The sequence below is a fragment of the Asparagus officinalis genome, chromosome 7, assembly GCF_001876935.1.
Source record: "Asparagus officinalis chromosome 7, Aspof.V1, whole genome shotgun sequence".
In the NCBI taxonomy this organism is placed as follows: Eukaryota; Viridiplantae; Streptophyta; class Magnoliopsida; order Asparagales; family Asparagaceae; genus Asparagus; species Asparagus officinalis.
In genome coordinates, this window is record NC_033800.1 from 92723158 (window position 1) to 92743849 (window position 20692).

The following is a 20692-nucleotide window of genomic DNA, read 5'->3' on the forward strand; positions in this document are numbered from 1 at the left end:
CTTTCGCTCTGGCCGGTCGGCCGGCGTGGCCGTTGCGGTCGACCGAGATCGTGCACAAGACCCTGTAGGATTTCGTCGTTCTGACCGGTCGACCGACTTTGGTAAAGCGGTCGACCGCGACGCAGATTCGATGTTTCCTATTTTATTTAGGAATCCTGTTTGGCTGGGGTTTGTTATAAATACTCAAACGTTTTTAGGGTTTGAGAGATATAAAAAAGAGAGTTTTTTGACTGCAAAGAGAGAGAGAATCTCAGAGAGATTAACCACTTGTTTGAGAGCTTGTATTTTCTTCTTCGATTAATAAAAAGATTGTGTGGTGTGGCTCCCGAGGACGTAGGCACGTTGCACGTTGCCGAACCTCATTAAATCTGTGTGTTCATCTCTCTTACTGTTTTTTGCAAGTTAGATCTTTATTTATGGTTTTATTCCTACTTTCCTACTTTCAACACAAGGTTTAGATCTTTATTTATGGTTTTATTCCTACTTTCCTACTTTCAACACAAGGTCCGGAAGGGCAAGGGTTCGATTGATTGTTTCGATTCAACACAAGGTCCGGAAGGGCAAGGGTTCGATTGATTGTTTCGAATCCCCAACAACTGGTATCAGAGACAGGTTCAGCAATTTGTGTGAAAGCCATGGCAGAGGAAAGCAAATCAAAGATTGAGAAGTTCGATGGATCGGATTTCGCCTACTGGAAGTCGCAGATGGAGGACTATCTGTACCAGAAGGACTTGTATCGCCCGCTGTTGGGCAAGGAAAAGGGAAAGAAGAAGACGGAGTCAGATGGTGATTGGGAGGTACTGGATAGGAAGGCTCTAGGGCAAATCCGGTTGTCGCTCGCCAAATCAGTAGCCCACAATATTCTGAAGGAGAAGACGACGGTGGGGCTTATGGAAGCGCTCGCGAAGATGTACGAGCAACCGTCGGCAGCAAACAAGGTGCATCTAGTCAAAACTCTTTTCAACCTCAAGATGGCAGAAGGACGGTCCTTCACGATGCACCTCAGCGAGTTCAACACGATTGTTGATCAACTTATCTCCGTGGACATCACGTTCGATGACGAAGTGCAGGCCCTTCTACTACTATCGCAGTTGCCGGATAGTTGGGCAGGTTGTGTGACGGCAATCAGCAATTCGGCGGGGAAAGAGAAGTTGAAGCTGAATGAGGTTGTTAGCATGATTCTATCCGAGGAGGTTAGAAGGAAATCGTCCGAATCAGAAGGTTCAGGTTCAGCCCTAAGTTTCGAGCAGAGAGGCAGAAGCCAGAAGAAAGGGAACCAGAACAGGAATCGGTCGAAATCAGTGAAGAAGAGGCCGAACTCGAAGGTTAGGTCTATCAAAGGGAAGTGTTGGAACTGCGGCCAGGAGGGCCATATGTCTTCGGTCTGTAAAGCACCAAAGAAGGATGCGGGTGAGCAGGAGGCTCATATCGTGCAGGATGCCTTGATCCTTGCTATGGATAGCGATTCTGATTCTTGGGTCATCGACTCAGGAGCTTCTTTCCACGCCACTGCAAATAGGAAACTACTTCAGAACTATGTAGCAGGGGACTTTGGTAAAGTATACTTGGGGGATAATGAACCTTGCAATATTGTTGGAAAGGGCGACGTTCAGATACAGATAAAGGGCTCTAAGTGGAACTTGAAGAACGTGAGACACGTGCCGAAGCTGAAGAGGAATCTTGTTTCGGTGGGACAGCTTGGAGCAGAAGGCTACGTTTCGACATTCACCGGGGATTCGTGGAGAATCTCCAACGGTACGATGGTTGTTGCCCGAGGCAATAAAACAGGAACTCTCTACCTCACTTCACATGCGAGTGACACCCTCGCAATTGCAGCTGGCAAGGAGAGTACAGATCTGTGACACAATAGGCTGGGGCACATGAGCGAGAAAGGGATGAAAATTCTACATTCATAAGGAAAGCTAACCGGGATCGACACCATGGAAGTCGGGGTTTGTGAAGACTGCATCTTTGGGAAGCAGAAGAGAGTTAGTTTTCAGAAGGGTGGAAGGCCACCTAAGGCTCAGAAGCTAGAGTTGATTCATACAGATGTATGGGGCCCAGCCAGTGTGTCTTGGCTGTTCGAGATACTACGTCACCTTTATCGACGATCACTCGAGGAAGGTGTGGGTTTACTTCATGAAGCACAAGTCAGAGGTGTTCGAGATCTTCAAGAAGTGGAAGGCCATGGTCGAGAACGAGACAGATCTGAAGGTGAAGTGCTTAAGATCAGATAATGGTGGAGAATACGAGCTGGAGGAGTTCAAGAGGTTCTGTGCTACGAATGGGATTCGCTTAGAGAGGACTACTCCAGGGACGCCGCAGCAGAACGGCATTGCAGAGAGGATGAACAGGACCTTGACAGAGCGTGCGCGGAGCATGCGATTACATGCAGGTCTGCCTAAGACATTTTGGGCGGATGCGGTACATACGGCAGCATACCTTATTAATCACGGGCCATCAGTTCCATTAGATTTTGGGATTCCAGAGGAGGTTTGGAGTGGAAAGAAGATAAATCTCTCACACTTGCGGGTATTTGGTTGCGTGGCTTATGTTCATATCAGTGACCATGTCAGGGACAAGCTAGAAGCTAAGTCACAGAAGTGCACATTCATTGGATACGGCATTGATGAGTTCGGGTATCGCCTTTGGGATGAGAAGAACAGGAAGATCATCAGGAGCCGGGATGTGATATTCAATGAGGAGGTGATGTACAAGGACAGGAACAATGCCAAGGATAGCCAAAGCAGTGGGAGCAGCACTACGGATACAGGTGGATCCGAGTACATGGATATAGAGGAACTTCCAGATAGGGGTGATGATGTTTGTTCTGAGTCACTTGATTATCTACTCTTAACAGATAGCGGAGAGCCGGAGTGTTATGAAGAAGCAGTGCAAGTGAGTGAATCTCAGCAGTGGGAGCATGCGATGCAGGAGGAGATGGATTCTATACTCACTAATGAGACATGGGAGTTAGCCCAGCTACCTGCACAGAAGAAAGCCTTGCACAATAAATGGGTCTACCGGGTCAAGCAAGAGAGTGATGGAAGCAAGAGATTTAAGGCCAGATTAGTAGTGAAAGGGTTTCAATAGCGGGAAGGAGTGGACTATAAGGAGATATTTTCCCCTGTTGTGAAACTCACAACCATCAGAGTGGTGTTGAGTTTGGTAGCTGCAGAAGACCTCTTCCTTGAGCAGTTAGATGTGAAGACTGTCTTTCTTCATGGTGACTTGGATGAAGAAATCTACATGAAGCAGTCTGTTGGCTTCATTGAAGAAGGAAAGGAAGAAATGGTGTGCAAGCTCAAGAAGAGCTTATATGGTTTGAAACAGGCTCCGAGACAGTGGTATAAGAAGTTTGATAACTTCATGCAAAACAATGGCTACAGAAGATGCAATTCGGATCATTGCTGTTATTTCAAAAGGTTCGAGTCCAGCTTTATTATTTTGTTATTATATGTTGATGACATGTTGGTAGCAGGACCGTGTTTAGAAGAGATAAACAGTTTGAAGAGGCAGCTAGCAAAGGAATTTGCAATGAAGGATCTGGGTGCAGCGAAGCAGATTCTAGGGATGCGAATCAGCAGGGATGAAGCTGAAGGGAAGCAGCATTCTAGGGAGCCAAGCTGAATACATTCAGAAGGTACTTCAGAGGTTTAACATGCAAAATGCTAAAGTTGTTAGCACACCCCTTGAAAGTCAGTTCAAGCTATCTGAGGAGCAATCGCCTAAGACAGATGCAGATAGAGAGCATATGAGCAGGGTGCCATATTCTTCGGCCATTGGGAGTATCATGTACGCGATGGTTTGCACGAGGCCGGACATCGCCCATGCAGTGGGAGTTGTGAGCAGATTTGCAAGCAATCCAGGGAAGCAGCATTGGGAGGCCGTGAAGTGGATAATGCGGTACTTGAGGGGAACAATGAACAAGCCACTATGTTTCAGGAGGAAGGATTTGGTGCTGCAGGGATACGTGGATGCGGACTTCGCCGGTGATCATGATACGAGGCGAAGCACCACGGGGTATGTTTATACCTTAGCGTCGACAGCAGTGAGCTGGGTCTCACGTCTGCAGAAGATTGTGACTTTGTCTACAACCGAGGCTGAGTATGTCGCGGTGACTGAAGCAAGCAAGGAGATGATCTGGTTGAACGGGTGCTTGGAAGAGTTGGATCTGAAGCAAGGGAGAGGAGTTCTTTATTGTGATAGCGAGAGCACTATACATCTTGCCAAGAATCCAGTATATCATGCCAGAACGAAGAACATCGACGTCAAATACCATTTTATACGCTCGCTGATCGAGGACGGAAAGTTGCATTTAATGAAGATTTTGGGGAGTCAAAATCCGGCGGACATGTTGACGAAGGCAGTCACCATTGAGAAACTGGAGTTGTGCGCAACTTCAGTTGGCCTTCACGAGTAGAAGACGAAGGCGGAGCCACACTACGAGGATCGGCGCGATCGTCGGGATGTTGATTGAAGAAAGAATTTTTCGGGGGAAAAGATACATGCGAAGAAGGGGAGAGTTCGGGTGAGCTCATTGATGGCGCTTTGGTCTCCAAGTGGGAGATTGTTAGTCTAAGTGTGTAGACCCGAAACTGCAATCAAAAAGACGAAGAAAACAGTCAGAAGACTGTGCGGTCGACCGTAGTGGCAGATCCGGTCGACCGCGTGCACTGCAGGAAACTAAGTAGAAACTTTCGCTCTGGCCGGTCGACCGACGTGGCCGCTGCGGTCGACCGAGATCGTGCACAAGACCCTGTAGGATTTCGTCGTTCTGACCGGTCGACTGACTTTGGTAAAGCGGTCGACCGCGACGCAGATTCGCTGTTTCCTATTTTATTTAGGAATCCTGTTTGGCTGGGGTTTGTTATAAATACCCAAACGTTTTTAGGGTTTGAGAGATATAAAAAAGAGAGTTTTTTGACTGCAAAGAGAGAGAGAATCTCAGAGAGATTAACCCCTTGTTTGAGAGCTTGTATTTTTTTCTTCGATTAATAAAAAGATTATGTGGTGTGGCTCCCGAGGACGTAGGCACGTTGCCGAACCTCGTTAAATCTGTGTGTTCATCTCTCTTACTGTTTTTTGCAAGTTAGATCTTTATTTGTGGTTTTATTCCTACTTTCCTACTTTCAACACAAGGTCCGGAAGGGCAAGGGTTCGATTGATTGTTTCGAATCCCCAACACATTCCCATCAATAATAAGGATTGAGGTGGAAATTTTGGTAGTGGTTAGATCAAATTAGCTTAATAAAATTTAGCTGGCGTTCTCTCTTTTAGAAAGCCTAAAAAGAAATCTTGTTTATATCATGGGACTATGAATTCTGTGAGCAGAATTCGGAAAAGAAGAAACATGCAATTTTTAACAAATGAGATTTATCTCTTGGTTCCCAATCCTAAGATAAATTTCAGATTATCTAAAATTTCATCATGGCTCTTGCATATGATTAGTGCATAAGGACTATTAATGCAACCCGTAACTAGCTCAAACAAAGGTTAAAGATTAGTTCATTTACCGAATGATTCTTATTTCAACGGAGCATCAATTATTCAAACATATATATTTGAGAGACTAATGCATGACCCCAACATTGTTCTTCAGTAGGTGTAATAGTTATCTAATTGACAAAGACAAACATGGATTCATTTAATGACCGCCTGTCAATAAAATCTTGCAAGATCCTATGCATCATAACAGTTGAAATAGAAACCCTAATCATATTAATGAAATAACATGGGCTTATGATGCGGCATAAACATGTACCAAAATGGTTGCAAGTGCACAACCGTGTCAAGTTATAGTATTTAAGATATCGATCCCACGAGGAAGTGTTTTGTAGGAGAAAATATAAAATTGGTTCTTATTTTGTGTGTGTGACAAATAGGAGTGATGAATAAATGTGATTGTGGAGAGATAATGAGAGTGAAAGTGATAGTATGTGAAACGGCGCAAAATTTAAGTGAGAGTGGATGTGACAAAGAATGAGTGTGATCAATAAGGCAAGAAGAAAAAAAAAGAATAAAATCAAGAAACAAGTGAAAAATCAAGAATGAAGAACAAAATTCAAAAATAAAAGAAAATGCAAGAATTTAAAGATGGTGGATTCAATTATAGATATGGGTAATCTAAAATTGAATCCACTTCTTAGAAAAGGGTGATTCCCTAGAGGGTTCTAGCCTAAAGGCGAATCAAACAAAATAAAAAATAAACAAAAAGAAAAACTAAACCCAAGAGGGTTCTAGCCTCAAGGTGAATAGTGCAAGAAATTAAAATCTAACTACAAAATAAATTGCAAAATCTAAACTACAAAATAAAATTGCAAGAATTAAATGCAAGAAAATAAATCTACTCTATAAGCATGAAATAAATCTAAGGCAAGAGGGTTCTAGCCTCTTGGCTATTTAACAAGAAAATAAAATCTAACTACAAGCATAGAAATAAATCTAAAATAAGCAATAAAATAGGAAAAGAAAGAAATGCAAACCTTCAAATAATTCTCCATCTTCATCTCCATCTTCATCATCCAATAAAGAGAAGAAGAGAAAAATTTAAAGTGGTGAAAAAATTATTATTATTAATTGCAACTAAAGTTACAATTTTGGAAGGCCTTCTCAATTAAGAGTAGCCCTCCTCTCCAAAGGAGTTTACAAAAATTTTCACACCTCTAACCCCTCACTCTCTACCCCTATTTATAGTAAACATCAGTGAATGTGAGCCATTGGATCGAAATCTTATCCAAAACAATCCATTTTCAGCCATTGATGCATAACAGAATGTCAGACATCGATGCAGGTATCGATGCTGGCATCGATGCCCGCATCGATGCCTGTATCGATACTCCAGTTTTGAATGCTGTTCCGAGAAGCTTTACCTGTTTTTATGAAATAGGAAAAAATTTCTTAAAGAAAAACGGTGAAAATTCATGCCGCAAGTTGAGATGGAATTTGTTGGTGAAGGCGGTGTAGGGCAGGGGCCATTTTTTAAGCTTTATCGCTTGAGAGAAAATGGGAATGAAATGCTAAGCGTTAGCACCGCATCTTCATTTAATTCTCGTCGATTTCTCACATGATCACTAATTACGACTCTTGTCCTCAAATTGACTGACAAAAAAATATATGCGTCTTCTGTTTCATTACCAAGGATTTGGGAAGCATGTTTATGTATTGCGTCTAAGCTCAAACTTGATTATTTGTTTCGGGGAGCCTAATGCCATGAGGGGATTGCATTCCTAATGGGTAGCACATATCATGAAGACGGGTGATTCAGGATGCTCGCGCATTTCTATATTGGTTCAAAAGAGCGGAATTAATCGATGTGTAAATTATCCGTAATCCACTGTATGGATAACACCAAAATATTTCTTTTTTTTATTTTTTTATTTTTTTTTTCTTAAGCAGAAACAGAAAGAAAATTAGTTTTTTTTGAAGAAGATAAAAAAAATAAGAATAAATCCTAACTGAGCAAATCAAACAATCCCTTTTCAATGCATTCTAGATTCTAGGGTGTTTAGTTTTTTGTTCTTATTTTTTTGTTGTTTATTTTTATATTTGTTTTTAATTTTATTTATTTTTTTATTTATTATTATTTTTTTTTTTTTATTTTTTTTTTTTTTCATTTATTTTTTTATTTTATTTTTTTTTATTTGTTTTTGTTTTTTTTTTTATTTTAATTTTTTTTATATATTATTTTTTTGTTTTTATCTTTTAGCCCTAACGTCAAAACTAGACCAGCTCCTAACCAGAAAAAACTCCTACAGTGAAAAGATCAAAGTTTTACGCACAGGTATTAGACAGGTAAGGATAGCTACTTAGAGGGTGATCAAAGATCATTACAGTACCGTCTTTCCTTGGGCGGAGCGCTTAAACGCAACGGCCTAAACGCTTACCTTAGACCCAATAGATCTTGAGAAAACTAAAAGCCATTCACTTAGGATTTCTTTGTTTTCGCTTATTGAGCTCGAATCCTTAGGGGCCTAACGTCTAATGAGATTTATTAGGCTGGTGGTGTAGTGAGGAATTAGGTGATTTTGGGGCTAAGGAAATGGTGATGAAATGTCTCACGCTATCTTGATTATGAAGGGTTTGCCCTTAAAAATATTTTTCAAGTGTGTGTCAAATAAATGCTCAAAATCACTTGGTGAATTCTACACTATATGGAAATGCAACCCTATGAATTAAAAGCAACTAAAAAGGATGGAAAAGAGAGAATGTTTTTTAATATGTGAGGTTAAACAGTGAGAACAAGGTGAGAGGGGGATTTGTTTGAGATTTATTTATCTTGTAAGTAAATGTCAGAGAGTGAATGGTGATTTTATTATGGTCACAAAAATAAAATCTCTTTTTTTTTTGTAGTCCTAATTGTCTCTAATTGTGAAGAAGTAGCTAATGGTGGAGATTGAAACTAGAAAGATGACTTTACCCGAAAGAAAGCAATCTTTACATCCTAAGCTCGTCCAATCCGTGATGCTTCAATGCTCCAAGCGTTTCCTTCACGAAAAAACACACAAAGTTAAAGACCAAAATAATAAAACCTACTTTAAGCACCTCCCCGCAACGGCGCCGAAAAACTTGAAATGCGTTCTTTTTTTTTCTTTTTTTTCTCTTTTTTTTTCTTTTTCTTTTAAGCAACTGAACAAGAAACTCTCAAATGAGAGAAGAATAAATTCTTTTTATTATTCTGAAATAAACAAAATAAACAATGTAGAATGAAATATTCAACATGAAGAGTTCCTGTTCTACATTGAATCCTACCTTACTGTTGAAAATTCTTCCCCGGATTTTAAACAAATTCAGAATGATATAATCAATAATGTGAATTTTTAAGCATTTCGGGGTGTTCAATAATTCTTGCAACAAGGTAAGGTAGGTATTATTGGTGTCATGCATTTTGTATTTCTTAATGAACTTAGACTCTTGTACTGTGAAGTTTTGTTTTCTAACAACCAATTCTTCTGTGAAGTTCTGAAAATTTGGTTGTTGATTATTCTCCAAGAATCTAAGTTCATCAAGAAAGAGTTCTTCAAAATTTAATTCAAAGCAGCAAATGTTTAACACAGTTTTATTATTCTCAAGGACCTGATCTGCTTCTTCTAAAAACTCTAACTCTTCATCAAAAATTTCCTCAAAACTTAAATCACACTCTTCTTCTTCTTCTTCTTCTTCTGATCTTTCCTGAATGTAGTTTATTTCTAGAGGCTGATTATTTGGTTGGTCCCCTGGATTAAAAATGTTGAGATCAGCAGTCAAATTCCCAAAGGACAGCTTCATTTGACCAGTTCTACAGTTGATGAGAGCATTAGAAGTGGCTAAGAACGGTCGTCCTAAGATGACAGGTGTCTGTCCTTTGGGATTGGAAACAGGCTGTGTTTCCAAGACTACAAAATCTACTGGAAAAATAAAATCTCCAACCTTAATCAGAACATCCTCTAACTCACCCATAGGGACCTTGACAGATCTATCAGCCAACTGTAAGGTGCATTTGGTTGGGTTCAGTACACCTAGACCCAATTGCTGATAGACTGAATATGGAAGCAAATTGACACTGGCCCCTAAGTCTAAAAGCGCCTTATCAATGTGAGTATTACCAATGATACATGAAATGATGGGGGAACCTGGATCTTTACGTTTCAAAGGTATGGGATTTGACAGCATTTCACTGATATTGGCGGCTAAAAAGACTTTCTTTGGGACATTTATTCTCCTCTTCTTAGTGCACAATTCTTTTAAAAATTTAGCATAAGATGGAATTTGTTCAATTACATCTAAGAGAGGAATGTTGACCTTAACCTGCTTGAATGTCTCTAGGATTTTCTCCTCCTGAGGAGAGTGTTTCCTAGACCTGAGTCTATCTGGAAAGGGAGCAACCGGTCTAAATCTATCAAAAGCAGGCTCAGGTTCGGGTTCAGGTTCTTGGTCATCTGAGGGGAGTGATTGTTGAATAGATTCATCAGAAGGAGAAGGAGAAGGAATTTGTACAGGATCAAGAGTTTGACTTGGCGGAGTTCTCACTTGATTATCGACCTGTCTACCTGACCGAAGTGAATGGATTGCATTCACTTGAGCTTCATAGGATGAACTGCATCCTGTGTTATTAGGGTTGACCACGGGTTGACTCGGAAATTTTCCTTTCTCTCTTTCACTCACGGCACTAGCTAGTTGACCAAGTTGGGATTCTAATCTAGCTATAGCTTGAGTGTTGGAGTTGAGCATTTGTCCGGTTGATTGCATGAAGGAATTCAACGTGCTAGATGTTTGAGTCAACATATTCGTGGTTTGAGTAGAGGCCTTAATTATGGTTTCTAAACCCCTTTCCAAGACATTGAGACGTTTATCTTGATCTGGATTGTGAGGAGTTTGAATTACAGCTTGATGAGGAGGAGACTGATTTTGATACGGCAGATTGGGTTGTTGAAATTGTGAATGAGAATTGAATGGAACTGTGTTTCCCCTAGGAAAATGTTGGGTCGAAGCGGGAGTGAAATTTTGAGTTCCGGGAGAATTTCCTAGATTCCATGCAAAGTTGGGATGATTTCTCCAACCTGGATTGTAGGTTGGAGAAAATGGATCATTTCTAGGGTGCTGGAATGCAGCGTTCATCTGTTCTATTGCGTTGTTATTTCCTAGGAGAGGGCATTCCTCTGAAACGTGGGTAGGAGACTGACAATTATGACATCCTGGGAAAGAAACATGATTGAGTTGAGCTGGAGCTCGTTCCTTAATTTCTAAGGCTTCTAACCTCCGCAGAATTGTCGCCATCTTCGCTTCAGAAGCAATGTTTGACTCCAAGGAAAGACCACTAGACTTAGAATGGGGAACTGATGAAACCCTGTCATCGCACTGTTCCCATTGCATTGTTTTTTCAGAAAGACTCTCCAAAAACTCCCAAGCTTCATCAGCATTTTTCCTCATAAAATCCCCGTGGCACATTGATTCTAAGGAAGTTTTTGCAGAATAATCTAATCCCTCATAAATTATTTGGCACAATCGCCATTTCTCTAAACCGTGATGAGGACATTGGATGAGAAGATCTTTAAATCGGTCAAAATACTTCCAAAAAGGTTCTCCCGGGATAATTTTAAAGTTTTGAATGCTGTTCCTAAGCTTTACCGTTTTATGAATAGGAAAAAATTTCTTAAGAAAAACGGTGACAAATTCATCCCAAGTTGAGATGGAATTTGTTGGTAAGCTGTACAGCCATTTTTTAGCTTTATCCTTAAGAGCAAATGGAATAAATCTAAGCTTAACCGCATCTTCATTTAATTCTCTCATTTTAATCATAATACACACTTCCTCAAATTCCGAAATAAAAATATATGCGTCTTCTGTTTCATTACCAAGGAATTTGGGAAGCATGTTTATGTATTGCGGTCTAAGCTCAAAATTTATTCCATTTGTTTCGGGAAGCCTAATGCACGAGGGGGTTGCATTCCTAATGGGATAGCACATATCCTGAAGAACTGGTTGATTTGCCATTTCTTGGGTTGGTTCAACACGAATTAAACGATGAGAATTATCCCGAACCCAAATTTGCATACACCAAAACAATTTTTTTTTTAAGAAAAGAAAGAAAATTAGTTTTTTTTTTGAGAAGATAAAGAAAAAGAAAAATCCTAACTAAAACAAATCAAAACAATCACTTTTCAATCACTCTAATTCTAGGGTTTAGCCTAATTCACTAGACCAGCTCCTAACCAAAAACTCCTACAGTGAAAAGATCAAAGTTTTACCCAGGTAGTTAGCCAGGTAAGGATAGTACTAGAGGGTGATCAAAGATCAATTAAGTACCTCTTTCCTTGCGGAGCGCTTTACGCAACCCCTAAACCTTGCCTTAGACACCAACTAATCTGAGAAAACTTAAACCGGTTCACTTAAGGATTTCTTGTTCCTTATTGAGCTCGAATCCTTAGGGGCCAACGTCTAATGAGTTTTATTAGGCTTGGGTGGTGTAGTGAGGAATTAGTGATTTTTGGGCTAAGGAAAGGGTGATGAAATCCCTCACCTTATCTTGATTATGGGGTTTTGCCCTTAAAAATATTTTTAAGTGTGTGTCAAATCAAGATGCTCAAATCACTTGGTGAATTCCTACACTATATGAAATGCAACCCTATGAATTAAAAGCAACTAAAAAGGATGGAAAAGAAAAATCTTTTTTTTTAATTAGGGTTAACAATCAAACAAATGAGAAGGGGGGATTTGTTTGAATTTATTATCTTGTTAGTAAATGTCAAAGTGGAGGATGAATTTTATTATGGTCAACAAAAAAATAAAATCTCTTTTTTTTTAGTCCTAATTGTCTCTAATTGTGAAGAAGTAGCTAAAGGGTGGAATTAAAAACTAGAAAGAGGACTTACCCGAAAGCAAATCTTCAAATCCTAGCTCTCCAATCCGCGATCTTCAAGCTCCAAGCGTTTCCTTCACAAAAAACACACAAGTTAAAGAACCAAAATAATTAAAACCTACTTAAGCACCTTCCCCGGCAACGGCGCCAAAAACTTGATGCGGCATAAACATGTACCAAAAAGGTTGCAAGTGCACAACCGTGTCAAGTTATAGTATTTAAGATATCGATCCCACGAGGAAGGTGTTTTGTAGGAGAAAATATAAAATCGGTTCTTATGTTATGTGCATGACAAATAGGAGTGTTGAGTGAATGTGATTGTGAAGAGATTGAGATAGTGAAAATGGTGTGTAAATAGGTGCAAAGTGTAAGTGAGAGTGGATTTGAAAAAGAATGAGTATGATCAATAAGGTGAGAAGGAAAAATGAATAAAATCAAGAAACAAATAAAAAATTCAAGAATGAAGAACAAAATTCTAGAATAAAAGAAAATGCAAGAAATTAAAGATGGTGGATTCAATTATAGATATGGGTAATCTACAATTGAACCCACTTCTTAGAAAAGGGTGATTCCCTAGAGGGTTCTAGCCTAAAGGCGAATCAAACAAAATAAAAATAAACAAAAAGAAAAACTAAACCCAAGAGGGTTCTAGCCTCAAGGTGAATAGTATAAGAAATTAAAATCTAACTACAAAATAAATTGCAAAATCTAAACTACAAAATAAAATTGCAAGAATTAAATGCAAGAAAATAAATCTACTCTATAAGCATGAAAATAAATCTAATCTATGAGCATGAAATAAATCTAAGGCAAGAGGGTTCTAGCCTCTTGGCTATTTAACAAGAAAATAAAATCTAACTACAAGCATAGAAATAAATCTAAACTAATAAGCAATAAAAGAGAAAAAGAAAAGAAATGCAAACCTTCAAATAATTCTCCATCTTCATCTTCATCTTCATCATCCAACAAAGAGAAGAAGAGAAAAATTTAAAGTGGTGAAAAAATTATTATTATTAATTGCAACAAAAGTTACATTTTTGGAAGGCCTTCTCAATTAAGAGTAGCCCTCCTCTCCAAAAGGAGTTACAAAAATTTTCACACCTCTAACCCCTCACTCTCTACCCCTATTTATAGTAAACATCAGTGAATGTGAGCCATTGGATCGAAATCTTATCCAAAACAATCCATTTTCAGCCATTGATGCATAACAGAATGTCAGACATCGATGCAGGTATCGATGCTGGCATCGATGCCCGCATCGATGCCTGTATCGATACTCCAATGGTAACTTTGACTTCACGGTTGGCTTCGTCTCGTCGAGATAGGCGATTTTCATATATTATATGTTAAATTTCGCCTTCCGGATTGGGAGATATCGTCATTTCTTTGCGGCCAACCATCTTGAATATAATTTCTCTTCATATTGGATTTTTGATTTTCTCCGGCTTCTATAAAGGTTACAGCTTGATTCTGGGCTTGGGGATAATTTGAAAATTGATTTTCCAATGTGCTTCTTTGCTTCATTTCTTCATTTAATCAATGGGTTTTTGTTGAGAGATGAGAGTTTGAGATTTATTCTTCATTAACCTGCAATTTAAAGATAAAAACGCGGCTAGGGTTTTGGTGGCTCTGATACCAAGTTGAAATATATGAAGAAACCCTAATCTTATTAATGAAATAACATGGGCTTATATAGGCCCCCTACAAATACATCTTACAAATAACCCCTTAACTATTCTAATATGTCAACACTCCTCCTCAAGATGGGCGAAAGATATCCACTAAGCCTATCTTGTCACATCCTCTAATTATATCTACTGAGCTAAGTCCCTTAGTCAGACAATCTGCTGCCTGGTCTTTAGCTGAAACATGACTTAACTCCAGTAATCCACTGTCCAACTTCTCTTTGATGAAGAACCTATCGATCTCGATGTGTTTGGTTCTATCATGCTGCACTGGGTTATTAGCGATACTGATGGCTGACTTATTATCACACCACAACTTTATCTTTGCACCTTGATCCAGTTTCAGCTCCACCAACATACTCTTCAACCACAACAATTCCGCGACTCCCAAGACCATAGCTCTATACTCTACTTCAGCTGTTGACCTCGCCACCACTGACTGCTTCTTGCTCTTCCACGAGACCAAGTTGCCTCCTATGAAGATACAGTATCCTGAGGTGGACCTCCTGTCATCAGCACAGCTAGCCCAATCTGAGTCACAATAACCCTCAATGCTCATATGTTCATTCTTCCTGAATATCAGTCCTTTTCCGGGAGCACTCTTCAAATACCTATGAATCTGGTACACTGCGTCCATATGACCCTTCCTCGGATCATGCATGTAACGACTTACCACGCTCACTGCAAAAGAGATATCGGGACGTGTGTGACTCAAATAGATTAACCTGCCCACCAGTCTCTGGTATCTGTCACGATCAACTGACTCTCCAGCCTCAGCACCAAGTTTGAACTTCTGATCGATCGGTGTAGTTGCAGGTTTACACCCTAACATTCCTGTTTCTTTGAGAAGATCCAGTGCATACTTTCTTTGGGAGAGAACAATCCCCTCAGCTCCTCGAGATATCTCTATCCCAAGAAAATATCGAAGCAAGCCAAGATCTTTCACCTCGAATTCCTTACCCAGTCTCACTTTGAGTTGGGCAATCTCCTTCTCATCATCTCCTGTAATAATCATATCATCCACATATACCGCCAGCATGGTAATGTGGCCTCCACTTCGTCGAAAGAACACGGTATGGTCGACGTTGATCTGCTGGTACCCCATACCAATCATAGCCCTCCTGAATCTGTCAAACCAAGCACGAGGAGACTGCTTCAGCCCATAGAGAGACTTCTTCAATCTGCAGACCTTACCCACTGTCTGATCTGTATCGAATCCTGGTGGTATCTCCATGTATACCTCCTCCACTAGATCTCCATGAAGAAATGCATTCTTCACATCTAGTTGGTGTAACTTCCATCCACCATTTACTGCCAGAGAGAATAAGGTCCGAACAGTGCTCATCTTCGCCACCGGTGCAAAAGTCTCATCATAATCGATGCCATATGTCTGACTATACCCTTTTGCCACCAGACAAGCCTTGTAGCGCTCAACTTGTCCATCTGGATTCTGCTTTACTGTGAAGACCCACTTGCATCCAACTGCTCTCTTCCCTTCTGGTAGTTTTACTAGCTCCCAAGTGCGGTTCTTCTCAAGAGCCCCTAGCTCCTCGTGCATCGCCGCTTTCCACTTTGGGTCCTTCTTAGCAACCTGCCAATTGTTAGGTACAGTAACAGAGTCCAATGATGCAATGAATGCCCCATGTGCAGGGTGGATGTTAGAATATGATACAAACTAGGCAAGATCCCAACCATATCTATCGGGAGGATTCCCCGCATTACTACGAGTAGTCCTCCGTACTGATATTGGTGTAGGAGGAGTAGGGACAGGAATGTTATCACCTTGGGATGAAACAGATGGTGGTGTAGGTGTTTCAGGAGTCGGGGCAGGCGTTGGCAAGAGACTTGGCAGCACTAGTGGCACTGTAGGTACTGTTCCTGTAATTTGCTTCCCCTTCGTACTATAGGTTAGTAACTCCCCCTGAACCGTGGGCCTAACACCTCTTGTCTCATTTTTCTTTTCTTCTTCATTCTCCTGCTCCTCCTCAACCAATTCTCCCTCCCAAGGAATCGATACAGAAATCGATTTCTTCACATCATTGTTCACCGATCTCTCACCATTCTCCTCCTCTCGCCTCATACTTCTAGTATTGGGCGAGTTACCAACGGATGAATTTACCTTCCTGGTGTAATATGGCTCGAGTTCTCAAAAGTGCACATCCATGCTCACAAACAATCTTTTCTCCACCGGGCTCCAGCAAACATATCCCTTCTGAGTAGCAGAATATCCCACAAAGATGCACTTCACATCTCTAGGGGCAAGTTTCCCGACAGATGGCCTGTTATCCTTCACAAAGCACACACAGCCAAACACTTTAAGTGGAAGAATCCCACCATTATCTCCCTTCAACGTCTCACATGGAGACTTCCAATCCAGCACTCTCGAGGGCATTCTGTTGATCAGCGTTGCTGCGGTCAACACTGCTTGCCCCCACAACGTTTCTGGGACATTCATAGAGATCATCATGCTTCTAGCAACCTCTAAAAGATGTCTGTTCTTCCTTTCCGCTACCCCATTCTGAGCTGGTGTGTATGGACAGGTCGTCTGGTGATGTATTCTCTGAGCCCATTATCTGACCTCAATACTTTCACCACTGCTCCGTATTGAGTCTGAACAGTCCTATGAAAATTTTGGAAGCACCCAAACACATCACTCTTATTTTTCATCAGGTATAACCAAGTCACACGAGAGAAACAATCAATAAATATAACAAAATACTTGTATCCATTCATAGAACTTGTGGAACAAGGCCCCCAAACATCTGAATGTACCAAGCCAAATATATGAGAACTTCTATGACCAGAACTAACATAAGAGCTTCTAGTAAGCTTTCCAAACTCACATGCATCACACACAAGTTTCTGTTTATTTGCTTTCTCAAATAAAGAAGGATACAATCTACTTAAAATACTAAATGATGAGTGTCCCAAACGCTGGTGATGAAGCATTAACTCATTCTCAGCACTCATTTTAGATCCTACTCATGCTTCCTCTACGACTGACACCAATGCTGAATCTAGCCCTTCACGATCCAGATACCACAGTCCACTACGCCATGTGCCAGTCCCAAGTCTCCGCCCTGTCCCCTTCTCCTGAAAAATCACCTTGGGAATATCAAAAGAAACAATACATTTTAGTTGGAGGATGATAGAACTAATGGACAAAAGATTGACTGAAAAGGAAGGAGCATGCAAAACATTGGACAAAGTTACAGAACCAGTACAATCGACTGTACCCTTACCAACCACCGGCTGAAATGTACCATCAGCTGTTTGAATACTCTCAGGCGATGCTAAGTGAGTATATGATGAGAACTCACTAGCATTACCTATCACATGGCGAGACGCACCGGAGTCGACTATCCATTCTGATGATCTGTCGGGAGACATAGAAGCAAGAGCATGTATATCATCAGTACCTTTTGTCGGATGAGCATAGGTAGCAGTGTTGCCTCTGGCGAAGAACGAAGTGGATGCCTCCTCAGTCCCATCCCCTGCTACTTGTTGCTTCCTCCTGAGTATCGTCAGGAGAGCACGATCCTCCTCAGTAAAGACCACCTCAGCTTCTTCTTCCTCTGCTACCGTCAGATTCGCTCGGTTCCCTGCTCCTCTTCCACCTCGTCGACCCCCACGGCCACGACCACGACCTCCGAACTGTCCACGTCCACCCGAATCTCCTTCCTTGGGTGGCTTGGTGCAAGCATGCCTTAGATGACCCACCGCACCGCAGTTGTAGCACTGTCGAGTCTCTCCCCTAGATCCAGTATTGCTAGAGGCTGCCAGTGCTGACTTCACCACAGGAAGTCCACCTGTCCCCGCCTGCAGCCGAATGCGAGTCTCCTCATGGATCATAGCAGAGACAGCCTCCTCAAGCGTGGGAATCTTTGGCTGAGCTAGCAGCAATGCGATTCGTTGAGCGAACTCTGATGTCAATCCTTTGAGAAACACCATAGTCCTCTCCTGTAGAAAGGCCTCCCGTTCTTTACATCCCGGGTCCTTGCAGCTCGCCCGAGGTGAGAAGTGATCATAATCTAGCCACAGCTGCTCCAGCTCTGAGGCATACTCTTGTACAGTCCTATCTCCCTGGACTGTGGCGTCGATCTCACCCTTAATCTGGAACACCCTCAGGTTATTCCCCACTCCATCATAGGTCCTCCTTAACTTTTCCCAGACGTCCTTCACCTTCTCAATGCCATCCACCATACTCTTGTACAGTCCTATCTCCCTGGACTGTGGCGTCGATCTCACCCTTAATCTGGAACACCCTCAGGTTATTCCCCACTCCATCATAGGTCCTCCTTAACTTTTCCCAGACGTCCTTCACCTTCTCAATGCCATCCACTGTGGCGGCGATCGAATCCCCCCCGGTGACCAGCTCAGGTAAGTACCCGGTCCATCAAGCTTCAGATCTATGGTAGGAAGTTCTAACTTCTTGGATGGTTTTGTCGCGCTCTCCCCAGCCGACAACTTCATCAGCTTCATCAAAGTTGACACCTCCGCGGGGTTCAACTTCTTGATAATCTCCTCCATTGATCAAGCTTCAGACCCAACACCTGGTCACCTTCTCTTCTGACCCTTGTTGTGTGCAGTAAAAATTTCGGCAGCACCTCTGCTGCACAACAAGAGTAAGATCTCAAACAATAAAAAACAGTGATATATCTCCTGGCTCTGATACCAAGTTGAAATAGAAACCCTAATCATATTAATAAAATAACATGGGCTTATATAGGCCCCCTACAAATACATCTTACAAATAACCCCTTAACTATTCTAATATGTCAACAATTACAGATCATGATAGTTCTAACTCATTCCTTGTTAACTCTAACTTCGTGTATATTAACCACAACTCTTTATAGGCTTGTGGTCTATTCTTTACAAAAGGTCAGATCCATACAACCCTCCACACAAGCTTGTTATAATATCAGATGCGGATAAGGCGATTAGAGAAGCGGTTAGAGAATTTTTCCCAGATGCTATACACTCTTGATGTGTTCTGTATCTAGTTGAGAACTTCAGGACAAAGTTGAGGGATTTGGGATTCAAGGCAAAGGATACTTAGATTTTGGGAAATTTTTTGCAATCTGCTTCTTACAAATATACTAGAGCAGAATAGAATGATTATATAGATGACATTAAACTGGTTAACAAAAGAGCATACAATATTGTCATGAACTACGCTCCAGAGAACTGGGCAAACCTATTTTTTCCTGGAATTAGGTAAGTTATAAACTATTTCATTTCTTATCTTAGTTAAGTCATTTGATTAATGAATTTAGACATGAATGTCTATACTAGAACTAACAATAATACAACTAGAACTAACATAGGCATTAGAACACACATTTAAACTAGACCTTGTGTTAGCTAACACGAGAACGGGTAGAACTAACACGATAATGGCTAGAACTAACATTAACCCAGCTAGAAGTTACATATCCAATAGAACCAACACTTATACTAGAACTTAAAGTTACCTGGAGGTGGAAATAACATGAGATCGGCTAGAACTATCACATTTAAACTAGAACTAACATAGGCATTAGAATACAACTAGAATTAACATAGGCATTAGAACCCACATTTAAACTAGACCTTGCGTTAGCTAACACGAGAATGACTAGAACTAACACGACAACGACTAGAACAAATATTAACCCAGTTAGAACTAACATATTCAATAGAACCAACACTTAAACTAGAACTTAAAGTTATGTGGATGTGAAAATAACACGAGAACAGCCAGAACTATCACTGGAGAAGCTAGAACATACGACAACTAAGCTAGAACTAACAAATGTAATAGAACCAACACTTAAACTATAACTAGCGCTAGCTGATGGTAGAACTAACATGAATGCAGTTAGAATTAACACGGCAACATATAGAACTAATAACAACTAAGCTAGAACTAACAAAACCACTAAAACCAACACTTATAATAGATCTAACGCTAACTGGACGTAGAACTAACATGAGGGCGTCTAGAATTAACACAAAAGTAGATAGAACTAATAATAGCTTAGCTAGAACTAACATAGCCACTAAAACCAACACTTGTACTATAACTAACAATGACTCAGTAGACCTAATAAAATTGAGAAACACCATAGTCCTCTCCTGTAGAAAGACCTCCCACTCTTTACACCCCGGGTCCTTGCAGCTAGCCCGAGGGGAAAAATGATCATAGTCCAGCCACAAGCGCTCCAGCTCTGTAGCATATTCCTGTACAGTCCTCTCTCCCTGGACTGTGGTGTCGATCTCTCCTTTAATCTGGAATACCCTCAGGTTATTCCCCACTCCATCATATGTCCTCCTCAACTTCTCCCAGACGTCCTTCACCTTCTCAATGCCATCCACTGTGGCGGCGATCGTCGGGACCAACGAGTTGAGAAGCCAGATGTATACCAACATATGAGTAGCCTTCCACTCATCTCTACCCTCCGAGTCCTCATCCGGCTCTGTCACCTCTCCTGTCAGATAACCCTCCAGATTCCTCCCTGCAAGAGTGTATCTCACCCGCCGTGACCAGCTCAGGTAAGTACCCGGTCCATCAAGCTTCAGATCTATGGTAGGAAGTTCTAACTTCTTGGATGGTTTTGTCGCGCTCTCACCAGCCGACAACTTCATCAGCTTCATCAAAGTTGACACCTCCGCGGGGTTCAACTTC